Source organism: Podarcis filfolensis, assembly GCF_964270895.1.
Source record: "Podarcis filfolensis genome assembly, chromosome: 17".
Taxonomy (NCBI): Eukaryota; Metazoa; Chordata; class Lepidosauria; order Squamata; family Lacertidae; genus Podarcis; species Podarcis filfolensis.
Window position 1 is genome coordinate 13,008,977 of NC_139621.1, and position 11,848 is coordinate 13,020,824.

Here is an 11,848-nt window from a genome sequence, read left to right on the forward strand (position 1 = left end):
CAAACGCACATTCCGGAGAAAGGAACCAGACGCTATCTGTGAAAGACAGCACAGATCCTTAACCCTGCCTTTGAAAACTCATTCTGACGGTGCAGAATAACTAATCTAAACTCTGAGGATACTGAGCTTGAGCCAAGCAAGCGCTACTCAGAGTAAACTAGCGAAAATGAATGGGCCGCAGCAAATGTCCATTCATTTCAATGGGAACAAAAAGGCACAGGTTCTCGGACTTCTGGTCATCAACCCTTTATTAGGGCCATGGAAGTATCTCCGAGACAAGAGTTCTCTGCTACAAAGAATGCTTTGCTGGCATTTGGAATACAGATACCGATTTTGACGAGGGTTAAGAATCTGATCTGTTTATATTGCTACCAATGAAGGAGACGTCTCCTAAATTCATCAAGCCAACACTTGCTCACAGAAGCACCAAAGCATGTCTCCTTCTTTTCTGCCCACATGGATTTCAGTGGGCCTACTGTAAGATACAACCCATTATATTAAAATGTATTATTATTATTATTATTATTATTTATTAGAATTGTATACCGCCCGATACGCCACAGGTCTCAGGGCCTCTTGCAACGTAAAATCGCAATATAAAAGCACAGAATACAGTACATAATAAAAAACAAGAACTCAAAAAACGCCCCTCCCCAACACTGCAATAAATGTCAAATAGTGATGACAGAGGACTGAGCAAATTTGGATGGCTGCAATGAAGCCACAGAGAAATAAATGGAAAATTCCTGCTACGGAATCCAGGACCCTGAGTCTAGAGAGATATCGAGTCACGCAGGCCCACGTGTGAAGACCTTGGAGAGATGGGGGGGGGGGGAGAACAGACAAAATAAGGACCTATGGAGGCCTGCGCTTTATGCCAATTCACACATCACAATTTCAGCAGGCACCCGTTGCACAACCAGACATGCCAAACACTGCAGTCCAATAGGCTGCATGACAAGAAGACTCAGAGCAGAGTTTCCTAGAAAGTGGGTATCTTTCTCCCCTCAACCAGGATGCTGCCATGCTGAGTACAGCTGTACAGTGGTACCTTGTGTTGCATAACCTCCAGGTTGCAGAATCTTTGGGTTACGGCCGCGGCAAACCTGGAAGTGTATACAGTGGTACCTCAGGTTAAGTACTTAATTCGTTCCGGAGGTCCGTTCTTAACTTGAAACTGTACTTAACTTGAAGCACCACTTTAGCTAATGGGGCCTCCAGCTGCCGCCGCGCCGCCGGAGCACGATTTCTGTTCTCATCCTGAAGCAAAGTTCTTAACCTGAAGCACTATTTCTGGGTTAGTGGAGTCTGTAACCTGAAGCGTATGTAACCTGAAGCGTATGTAACGCGAGGTACCACTGTACTTCCAGGTTTCGCCGCTCATGCATGTGCAGAAGCGCTCTATTGCGCCGCACAGAAGCGGTGCCTCTAGTTACAAATTTTTGGGGGTACACACAGCACCCCAAAACGAATTAAATCCATAACTAGAGCTACCACTGCATTCTTCCAAGCATGCTGCGTCTTGAGTGACATGTGCCACTCAACCAAGACCCCTAACAGTCCACTCCTCTCCAAGACAGCCACCTACAGCGGGCGAACAGGGGCATCGTCCTAAGAGAGTTGTAGGGTGATGTTGGAGAAGAGAAAGAAGAGTCTTACTAGGACTTCCCACTGCCATCCCTGCATCTTCCCACCTGGACCGTGCATCCACCACAAAGTTTGCTGCCAGAGTTAGACCGATCAATGACACGACTGCACCAGTCACCTGGCTCAGCATCGACTCAGGTGAGCTCAAGAACCAACCTAGCTCCACCAGGTGTTGGTAAAGCCTCCCCTCAGAGGACACCTTGCCAGACCAAGCTCTCCCTACCCAACTTCTGCCTATCTTGGCTTCTGCTGCCTCAGTTCACATTACCTGCCAGACCCATAGATGTCAACTTACTGATTTGAAAATAAGGGACCAGCAGCCTCAAAAATAAGGGATCAGCAGCCAAAATAAGGGATTTTCTGGGCACAGGTATGTTCAACTTCTGAGCCCCTCCGAGCCAAAGGCAGAAAGCCCAGCCAGCGGCCAAACAAAGCCTCAAGCGGTGGTTCCCACAGCGCAGCAACCCAGCAAAGGGGATACAGCAAGGAAAACCACCGTCACCTCTCTGCTGGGAAGCGCAGAAGCAAAGGCGAGTCCCCAGGAAATGCAGCTGATTTGATCGGCACAAGGCATGCAAGCCCCACCCCCCAGTCATTCTTAGACTCCTTACTGGGTGAGCAACGCAGCCAAGCAACACAGTTGAGGAGCCTCCCTGGCCGGCAGGGAGGGAGGGAGAGGAGCTGCTTCCTTTGAAACCCAGGAAGTTTAAGGGACATCATCAATAAGGGACAGCAGCGGGACATGGCGCTGGGATAAGGGAGTTTCCCGCCAAACAAGGGACGGTTGACAGCTATGGCCAGACCCCTTTGGGGCCCCAAACCCCACAGATCCCCAAACAGAGGGATGGGTTTCCCAAGACAGAAATTCGGCAACTGTGGAAAGCACCCTGGGGAGAAGAGATGGCAACGCTGGGTTCTTGCAAGAATCCACCTTGTTTGACACTGGAACCAAGAACCTACAGCGTTTGAAGCGCGTGGAAGGCTTTGCTTTTGCACTTTGGGTGCACCAATGGCTTCAAGTTCCGAGAGAGGAGATTCCGACCCAACGTCAGGAAGAACTTTCCGACAGCAGAACTGTCTCCCTCAGGAGGTGATGGGACTCTCCTTCCTCAGAGGTATTTAAGCAGAGTTTGGGTGGTCATCTGTCATGGCTGAGATTCCTGCATCGCAAGGGGCTGGACTAAATGACCAGAAAACAGAAGAACAACAGCTGGCGAGTGGCACTGGCCATTGCACGGTGTTACACGCTGTGTGAAGCATCCCTGAATTGGAATAAGCACAGCTAGTATGAAAAGGGTTCAAACGGGAGCCCGTCATCTGCTGCTACATCATCCATTTCATTCTACCAGAAAACAACAACACGGGAGCCTTAGAAACACAGTCAAAGATGCCAGAGATGGAAGGAAGAAACACCCCTGACTAATAATAATAATAATTAAATATTATATACCCCGCCCATCTGGCTGGGTTTGCTAGAAACTAATGGCAAACCAAGTTGATGGACTACGCCAAAATGGCAAAATTATCTGGGAAGCTCAGGAATCAAGAAGACTAGAACTTTAAAAAAAGAATGGGGAAAGTTTGTGATTCACTTACGACACCGTTGCAAGCAAGTTAAAACATTGGCAGGATTTTAACCCCCACACTTGTAAAGTAACAGAAAGTATGGATAATTTAGAAGGATAAATATTTGGATAAAGGTTGATATGCAGTTGTAAATATTATCAATGGGACCCATGGACGGGTTGGGGGGGGGAGTCCGGAGATTCAGAGTAATCTCAGTATTTGGACTTGTTGCTTGTAATTTGTTTATATTATTTAAAATCAAATTATTAAAATAAGAAACACAGCCTAAGACCTCTTTCTTCCAATTCCATCCTTTTATAGTCCAGCGCTAAATACTCAGCAATACTTCATTACTCCAGTGCGTTTTTTATATTTGTGCAAACATTACATTGTTGTGTTTTAATCACCCCATCCTTCCTCTGATTAAGCCAGGCAGCAATTGGAACAAGAGTCATTGGGCTGGATTAAAGTCATCTACCTGGGGACTCCCACTGCTTGCAGGGCAAGACATGTAAATACCTCCAAAGCCAGACTGTGCAAAACAAACCATACCTGCAGAGTCCCCGGGGGCTCATCAGTTTCCCCCCCCCCACTAACCGCCATCACAAAAGGAAGTGTTTTAAACGCACAAAACTGCATCTTGTGGGTTTTTTTTCCAGGGAAAGGTAGCTTTGGAAGGTGTTTGGCAAGAGACAAGGGACTGCCAGTCCAATGTAGTGGGAGCCTCCTAGCACTGCCTGAAAATGCAGAACTGCTATCAGAAAGGCTAAATTTAAACAGAAACTGCTATCTAGCCAGTGCGAAAGAAGAAATAAATAGTTATCTTCACACCCCTGCAATGGGTGCAGCATGTTCTTTGAGATTTAGCCAGAGTTATGCACCAGAAGCAACATCTCTGATGTATTAGAAACTTAATTTATGGTTGCTTTGACAATGGCACCATTTAGGACTGAGGCCATTTCCACACGAAGTTTATTTCCTATGGCGTTTCTATCTCACCTTTCCTCCAAGGTAGAGTATATTGTTGTTATCCCCACTATATCCTCACAACAACCTTGAGAGGTAGGCAAGGCTGAGAGGGAGGGGTTCCCATAGAAAGTCATGCAAAACGGATTAATCCACTCCAGACTTTTAAAAACAACCCCCAAAACAGCAATTTAACGTAAATTTTACTATACAACGAGACCACTGATCCATAAAACAAAAGCAATGAACGATGTACTGCAGTCACACAATCAATCCATCAGTGGCTGAACTGGGTTCCACACAGTCACTAAAGCAAAAAAGCCGCAAAAACAAAAACGCAAAATAAATAGCAGAAACAGACAGACCTCAGCATAGCACTCAAAACGGAAGTGTGTCACTCAAAATGGAAGCGTAACACTCGGCTTCCCAAAAAAGTTCGCAAACTGGAACACTTACTTCCAAGTTTGCAGTGTTTGGGTTTCAAGTTGTTTGAGAACCAAGGGACCTCTGTATTATAGAAAGAGTATGTTAACCGCTAGACAAGACACCAGGAGGCATATTTAGTGGCTGCAAAAGCCCACAGTATGAATGCAATCTCAACACCCCCTTGCACAGTCCTGTTTATTTTCTGTTTGTTCCCATCATTCACAGACTATCGAGTTCCAACCAATAAATTCACTAAGCAATAACAGCAAATATAAATGGGGGGGGGGGGAATATGAAGAGACCGATGTAGTTACAAGAACTCATTCGTCGGATTGCCACCCCTGCATATTTACTTTTTCAACTTCTTTTTATTCATTTTCTGTAATCAAACAACAACAAAAAAAGGAAAATACAAACAAAAAATAACCTACGCATACCAAAGGAAAAAAAACAAACATCACGCAAAGCAAAACACATACACCAACCAAAAAACAGACATGAAATATCAACAAATAGCGACTGACTTCCCTCCATCTCGGTTTTGGATTATGTGAAAATTAAAACCATTCTGCAGTTTTTCATTTTATAGCATCTACACATCGCAAGAGTTATGTTATACCTACTGTAATTTTTATATCTCTAAAATTTGTTTCCATATATGTTATAAATTTATACCAATCGTCAATAAACTTTATGCCTTTTTTCTGTCTGATATTCTGCGTCATTTTTGCCAAATCCATATACTCAAACAATTTAATTTGCCACTCTTTAACAGTCGGGATATTTGGGGTTTTCCAATTTTGTGCTAACAAAATCCTGGCAGCTACAATTGCATATTGAAACATTAAATGATCTTCTTTCTTGATCTCCTCTCCAACCATTCCCAGAAGGAAGGCTTCAGGCTTTTTGACAAAGGTGTATTTAAGTATTTTCTTTAGTTCGTTGTAGATGGAATCCCAAATTTTTTTAACTTCTTCACATTTCCACCACATGTGGTAGAAGCTCCCCTCTTCCAACTTCCAACAACTTTTGTCGCCAGTCTTATACATTTTTTGCAATTTCACAGGAGTAATGTACCAATGATACATCATCTTTTCCATATTTTCTCTGAGGGCAGTACAGGCTGTAAATTTCATTCCTTTAGTCCACAACCCTGCATATTTACAATAAGGACTTCTTCTTTTTACTCGCACAAGAGTTGAGAGCATGGGTAGGCAAACTAAGGCCCGGGGGCCGGATCCAGCCCAATCGCCTTCTCAATCCAGCCCGCAGACGGTCCGAGAATCAGCATGTTTTTACGTGAGTAGAATGTGTGCTTTTATTTAAAATGCATCTCCTGGGTTATTTGTGGGGCATAGGAATTTGTTCATATTTTTTCCCCAAAATATAGTCCGGCCCCCCACAAGGTCTGAGGGACAGTGGACCAGCCCCCTGCTGAAAAGGTTTACTGACATCTGGTTGAGAGCATGGGACCAGCATCTCTTCCTTGACCAGTGTAGGTCGAAGCCGAACTGCGCAAGACAAGCAGCAAAAATATGCGTTAGATTCAGCACCTTTGCAGAGAGGAAGAATAGGTCACACAGCCACTGCTGTCCCTACTTAGTCCAGGTTAACTTGCAATTTACATGAGAGTTACGTTCCAGGGATGGTACACTGACAAACAGAGCAGGGGGGGACCCCAATTTTTCCTCTGGAGCTTTAAAATCCCATGGGGCACGTTCCCCCAAGCAATCATAACATCACCCACTGCGCCAAAATAGGGAGCAAGGACAAAGCGCCCCCTTATTCTGGCTCTAGATCAAGTGTGGCCAGATCAGAAGGTCACCAATCTTTGGACTATCTAGATTTGACACTGACGTGAAGCCCTGTCGCTTCTGGCAGGCCCAGGCTTCACTGGAAAGGGCCAGTCGGGCGAACCCACCAACCTGCCCCCCAGAGATCTTCAAGGGGTCGCAAGCGGACCCCCGTCAGTTGCAAAACACGCCTGGCAAACTTCCAACAGCACCAGGCAGTCCATTCTAAGAAGTTGATTCAAACTGGCAAAAGCTCAGCTTCACAGAGCAGCTCAAAGCTGCAAAAACACTGGAACAGCCTTGAATTTCGTCACTCCTTCGCGCCGAACAAGCCTCTTCACAAGTTATCCTGCAAAACATGGATAAGTCCAAAGCAGACAAAAGCTGGGCGTTATCTATTTTCCTCCAAGGCTCGTCAGGGATTATTGTCTGCACACTATTAGAAAGCAGATCGACTAGATAACAGCCCCCATAACTCCAACCGTTGTGTCGATGTAATTTACAGAAGGGAGGGGGGAATAATTACCGTTTGGGAGCAAAACTGGTATTTTGCAAACTCTAGGACAGGGCAGCCAGAGGAAGCAGAAGAACGACAAACCACCAAGAACGGCAAATAATCTCGGAACAGACTCATAAACAAGCCGGGACTCAGGTTTCAGAAAGCATGGGCCACAAGCCTCCCTGGGGATGGGAAGAGGGAGGGGGGCCTCGGCCCTCCACAGTCTCCTAGTACAGCTGGCATAGGAAGTATTTTGCAAAAAGCCGGAGGGAGACACGGCCTGAGAGGCAGAACAAAGAGCCAACAGGTGGGCAAGAAGGAACAGCAACCATTCGGAAGAGGAGCTTTGCATCGTGCAAAGGACCCAGGCAGCTCCACTCCACGAGGGACCGTCAAGCCAATTTAGAAGACAAGCGCCGTCTCCTAACATCCAACGAAGAAGGCATTAGCTGGGAACTTTAAGAGAATATGGTAGCCTGCTGGGAAGGAGGCATGAAAAAGTAGGAGCCCAAAGCATCGATCACTCTGTGCAAAGCTCTTAACAACATAGCTGTCAACGTTTCCCTTTTTTTAAAGGGAAATTCCCTTATTCCGAATAGGAATGAAAAAGGAAAAGTTGACAGCTATGTCTTAAAAAGCCAAAGCAACGTGACAGAATACCAGAGGTTTTGGGGGTTCTTCTGGCACCATAAAGACTAGCAAATGTCTTATAGCATTCGCTTCTATGGACTGACCCTCAAAAGTCGGTCCCGTGGAAAATATGTCAAGTCTCCAAAATGCCACAGGACTTTCTGTTGGTGTTGCCGCAAGGGGTTCTATGTGGCTGTCCCACGGGGAAAAGTTACAAAATGCAAAAACTCACACTAAGAACCATAATCTAACAGTGGCAAACTTTATCCCCGCATTACGTTTGAGAACTGTGGTTAAAACGAGGGCTACATCATCTTCTTTCCTTGAAGGAATGTCAGATTAGCTTTCAGGTAGTAATCACTTGAGAGAATCTCAGCTGAAGCTAACTCTGAGCAAATTGGGGGAGCAGGCAACTTCAAACACAATTGTCTTCCCAAACAGCAGAGACCACGGGAACACACTGGAAATACTTCAAAGGATTTGTGTCCGTCTTCCCATTTGCTGCCAGCTGAGAAGTCTTCATGCCCAGATCACGAAGGTTACAACAATAATAACCAGGAGTTTAACGGTTTAAAAGAGAAATAAAATTTGCAGAGGAAACCTCCCTCTGCAGTTTGTGATCTTCACTTCAAAGCAAAGCAGAAGTCGTCACATGCAACAGGGTGGATATTAATTCCAGCTAAACTTTTGAAAAGCGTGTATTAAATAGAATTCCAGCACTAACAATATAACGTTTTTAGCTGGAGGACTTTTTTCCCCTTGTCAGTCTGCAGCCTCAGGTGTTGGTCAAAGCCCTCCTCAGATGTGACACGGCAGAAATGAACAAAAGGAGAGATCCAAGGCTGCTTTGAACAAGCTCTGGTGGCGAACACTTTTCATGAAATCCCACCGTCCTTAAAGCAGAGACACAGAGCAAAAGAAATTCTTGCTTAATGAAGCATTGCCTTCACCTCTGTCAAACCCACATCTGTTACCCGATACGCTTAACTTCGAATGCGCTTCAAAATGCTCACAACCAACAAGGAATTTTGTTTTATGCATCTGATGAATTGCAGATGGACTTAAAAAATCTGCCTCTAATTTTGTCCTGCTGCAGCTATATCTTTTTTCCCCCCTTCCCTGCAGTAACAAAGGGACTGGAGAGGAGGAGGAGGGAGGGAGGAGAGAGACAAGAATGAAACTAGCAGGGCAATTAGGTCCACAAAGAGAAAGTGTGCCTGCAATTTGCATAACAATGGGCCAACTCGCTCAGCAAAAGCTGCCCCACCTCCTAACACGCCGCTGCATAGCAGGGCAGCAAGGCCAGGCGGCCTTTGCATTCATTGCCCGGACCTCGAAGGAGCCGCCGAGGGCGGAGAAGGAGGCAAGGGCGCCCCAAGGCCGTCGGGTCACAGGCCACGTTCACGGCCAGGGCGCACAAAAAAATAAAAAACCCCTCCAAGTTCGGCGGCGGCTCCACCATTTCTTGGTGCACATGAACCCGAATCGGGGCTCTGCAAAACTTTGCAACTCTGCAAGGCGCTGCAACGCAACCGGCGCGGTCCCTTGAAGCTGCAAGGCCGCCCCGTCGCCAGAAAGGAGTCCCTCGGCTCCTCTTGCCTCGTGCAAATGGCTGGGGAAACCCTCGCGGGCTCGGCGCGCGCGCGCGCCATGGCGCCGGCCACGAATAAGAGACTCGGGGCCTCTCCCGGGAGCCCCGGCAAAGTTGCCCAACTTGGGATCCTCGCCTGCAGCGCGTGGGGCGCCCCGTCCTCCCCACCCACCACGCGCGCGCCACCTCGCTCCAGATCCGAGACTCTTCCGGGACTTTTGCAGGCTGCCGAGGCCTCCGCTTCCAGTTTGCAGGGCGCGGGCGCGCGCGCCGGAAAAGCCGAGCGAAGCAGCCCCGGAACGCGCACTCGGTCCCGGCCCCCGTCGGGGGGGAGGGGAGGCGGATCCCGGCTGCTGCTGCAGGGCGCGTTACCTTTCCGAAGGGAGCCCCGAAGGCGAGCCCCGGACGCGCTTCCCCGGCGCAGGCAGGCCTAGTTCGGCGCCCCGCTCACCGGGCCAGACGGGAGGGCGCGTCCTCGTCGGCCGCGGGGACTTCCTGGTTCTCCGAGCAGACGGAGGGAAGGAAGGAAGGAAGGAAGGAGAGAGAGCAGAGGAGGAGGAGGAGAGATGCCAAAGCCAGCCCAGCCTGCGCGCCGAGACCTCGCCTCTTCCTCTCTCGCAGCCAGCCAGCTCGGCGCACCGAGACGCGGCCTCCAGCTGCCCGCCTGCTCCGCCCGCCGCCCCCGACGCCAGCGCCTCCCCGCACTTGAGAGCCCACCCCAAAAAACTTTTCGCCCCTTCCTTCCCGGCCGAGAAACGGCCACCAACGGGGCGAGGGAGGAGCAGGCAGGCGCCCGTCGGGGGAGGGCGCACCAACGCGCCACTGCGTCCGGGCGCGCAAAGCCCTCTCCAAAGGGAGAACGGCTCGCCGATTCGTGCCCCCTCGCCGGAAATATTATGAATGCATGTACTGCGGGGGGGGGGGTTTAAAGATGAGAAGACAGCGCCTTCCTGCTCCGAGGGAGGGGGGCGGGAGCCAGGCTATTTTGGGACGCGCACGGCGACACCTTCGCAGCAGCGGAAAGGAGCCCTGACGGGGCGCTGGGCAGCCACCCAGATCTCCTTTTGAGTTTTGAGACGCCCAACTAGGAGGCAGCGAGGACAGCGGCCCCTGGAGACCTTGCTGCGCCTTGTGTGCGTAATGTTTGTGACCGTCGGGCGGGGAGATTATCGTGGCCTTCCTGCGCTCGGCTGCCGAATGCCGCCCTCCCCATCTTGGATCTCCCTGCCCCCGGCGGCAGCTCCACCCCGGGGAGGGACCGGGGAACCCCCGCAACCACCCCACCCCCCGACGTTGCCTTCCTTGGGGCAGGACGCCGCGCGAACTTGCAGCCCCCGCCCCCGGCACCTGCCTCGCTTTCCCGGGCAGATTCCTCCTGCAGATCCGGCGCGGGGATCCTCCTCTTCCTCGGCGCGCCGCTGTTTATTTATAGCCACCCGAACGCAGCTCTGTCCATCAGGCGCTGGAGGGCCGGGGCAGCCCGACCCGGCGGCCCCTCGCAGCCTATTTTGGTCGCTCTTCGCTTTGGAAAGCGAAGCAACCTGAGCAGCAGCAGCTGCTGCCTCTCTCCGGCTTCTCGGCCGCCGCCGCGCAGCCTTTTCCTCGCTCCCGCGACCTTCCGTTCTCCAGCTGCAGCTGACTCACAAAGTCAGCGGCGAGCCAAGGGCGCGATCCGGCAGGATCTTTCCTCCGGGGGGGGGGGGAATAGGAAAAGGAAGGGGGATCGCGACCCCCAAAAAAAACTTTCTTGGGGGTCTTTGGCTTCTTCAAGGGCGCCGGGAAGAAGTCGCCCGCACTCTACGGAGGGGGACCCCGGGGAGACTTGTTTACGTGGGGAGGGGGAAGGGACTTGCTGGGGGGGGGTTCTCATATTTGGGGGAAGCGGGAGCCCCGAGCGAAGTGGAGGATCCGGCGAGCCGCGGAGGGGGCGCAGCGCAGGGCGGAGGATGCGCCGGGGGACGTTTACCTTGCTGGGGGAGAGAGCCGCGCCAGATCCCTCTGCCTGCCTCCCTCTATCTCTGAGTCACCCGGAGTAGATCCAGCGCGAGCCACCGGATTATGCCGATGACTTCACGGCGCGCGGCCATCCCCGCCTCTTCCTCCGCGCCCGCGCCGCCCCCGGCTCCTCCCACGCGCGCCCCCCCCCTCCCGCGCCGCCCAAAGGGAGCCTCCGACTGGACGGCGCCGAGACGGAGCGCCCGCCCCGAGGGCGGAGAGGGGTTCCCGATTGGAGGCCCCCCGCTGCCACTCAGGGCGCCCGCCCGCCCGCCCCCTCCAGCAGCAGGCGGAGTCGCTCCCGAGGCTGCTCGGGAAGGGGCGGGCGGAGCCGGGGACCCGCTCCGAGGGGGAGGCCGGCGGGGCGGGCGGGTGCAAGGTGCGCGCGGATCAGCTGGGACGATGCGCGATGTTTGCATGGGTTCATTTCACACCCGCACGCACATAGATAGAGATGCACGCCCGCCTTCTCCCCCCTGCATTTTTGCACCGCTGTGTTGGCAGAGTCTTCTCCTGGCGCAGAGATGGAGAGGAGCCTGGCTGCATTTGGCCGCGAGAGGGTCGGGGGAAGAAGGTGCTGGAACCTGGACGGGGCTTGCCGGAAGGAAAGGCGAGAGGAAGCGGGCTTAGGGCTGAAGGCTGCTTTTCCCAGGCCCCTTGTTTGCATGCTTGGCAGGAGATCGGGTGAATTGCAGAGCTGGGAGGGACCCCGGGATAATCCAGTCCAACCCCCTG

General features: G+C 51.3%; 1 protein-coding gene across 11 annotated transcripts in view; it reads right to left on the minus strand.

Moving 5' to 3' along the window:
• The window catches only part of SMARCA2 (SWI/SNF related BAF chromatin remodeling complex subunit ATPase 2), a 128,982-nt gene extending 117,739 nt beyond the window's left edge, over positions 1–11,243 (minus strand). For 2 of the 11 annotated variants that reach the window (XR_014542965.1, XM_083592785.1), the window contains exon 1: positions 11,085–11,243. The gene's annotated coding sequence lies outside the window, so the exon portion shown is untranslated. The other 9 variants (XM_083592792.1, XM_083592787.1, XM_083592779.1 and 6 more) reach the window with 7 other exon arrangements.
• Positions 11,244–11,848: the final 605 nt, after the last annotated feature.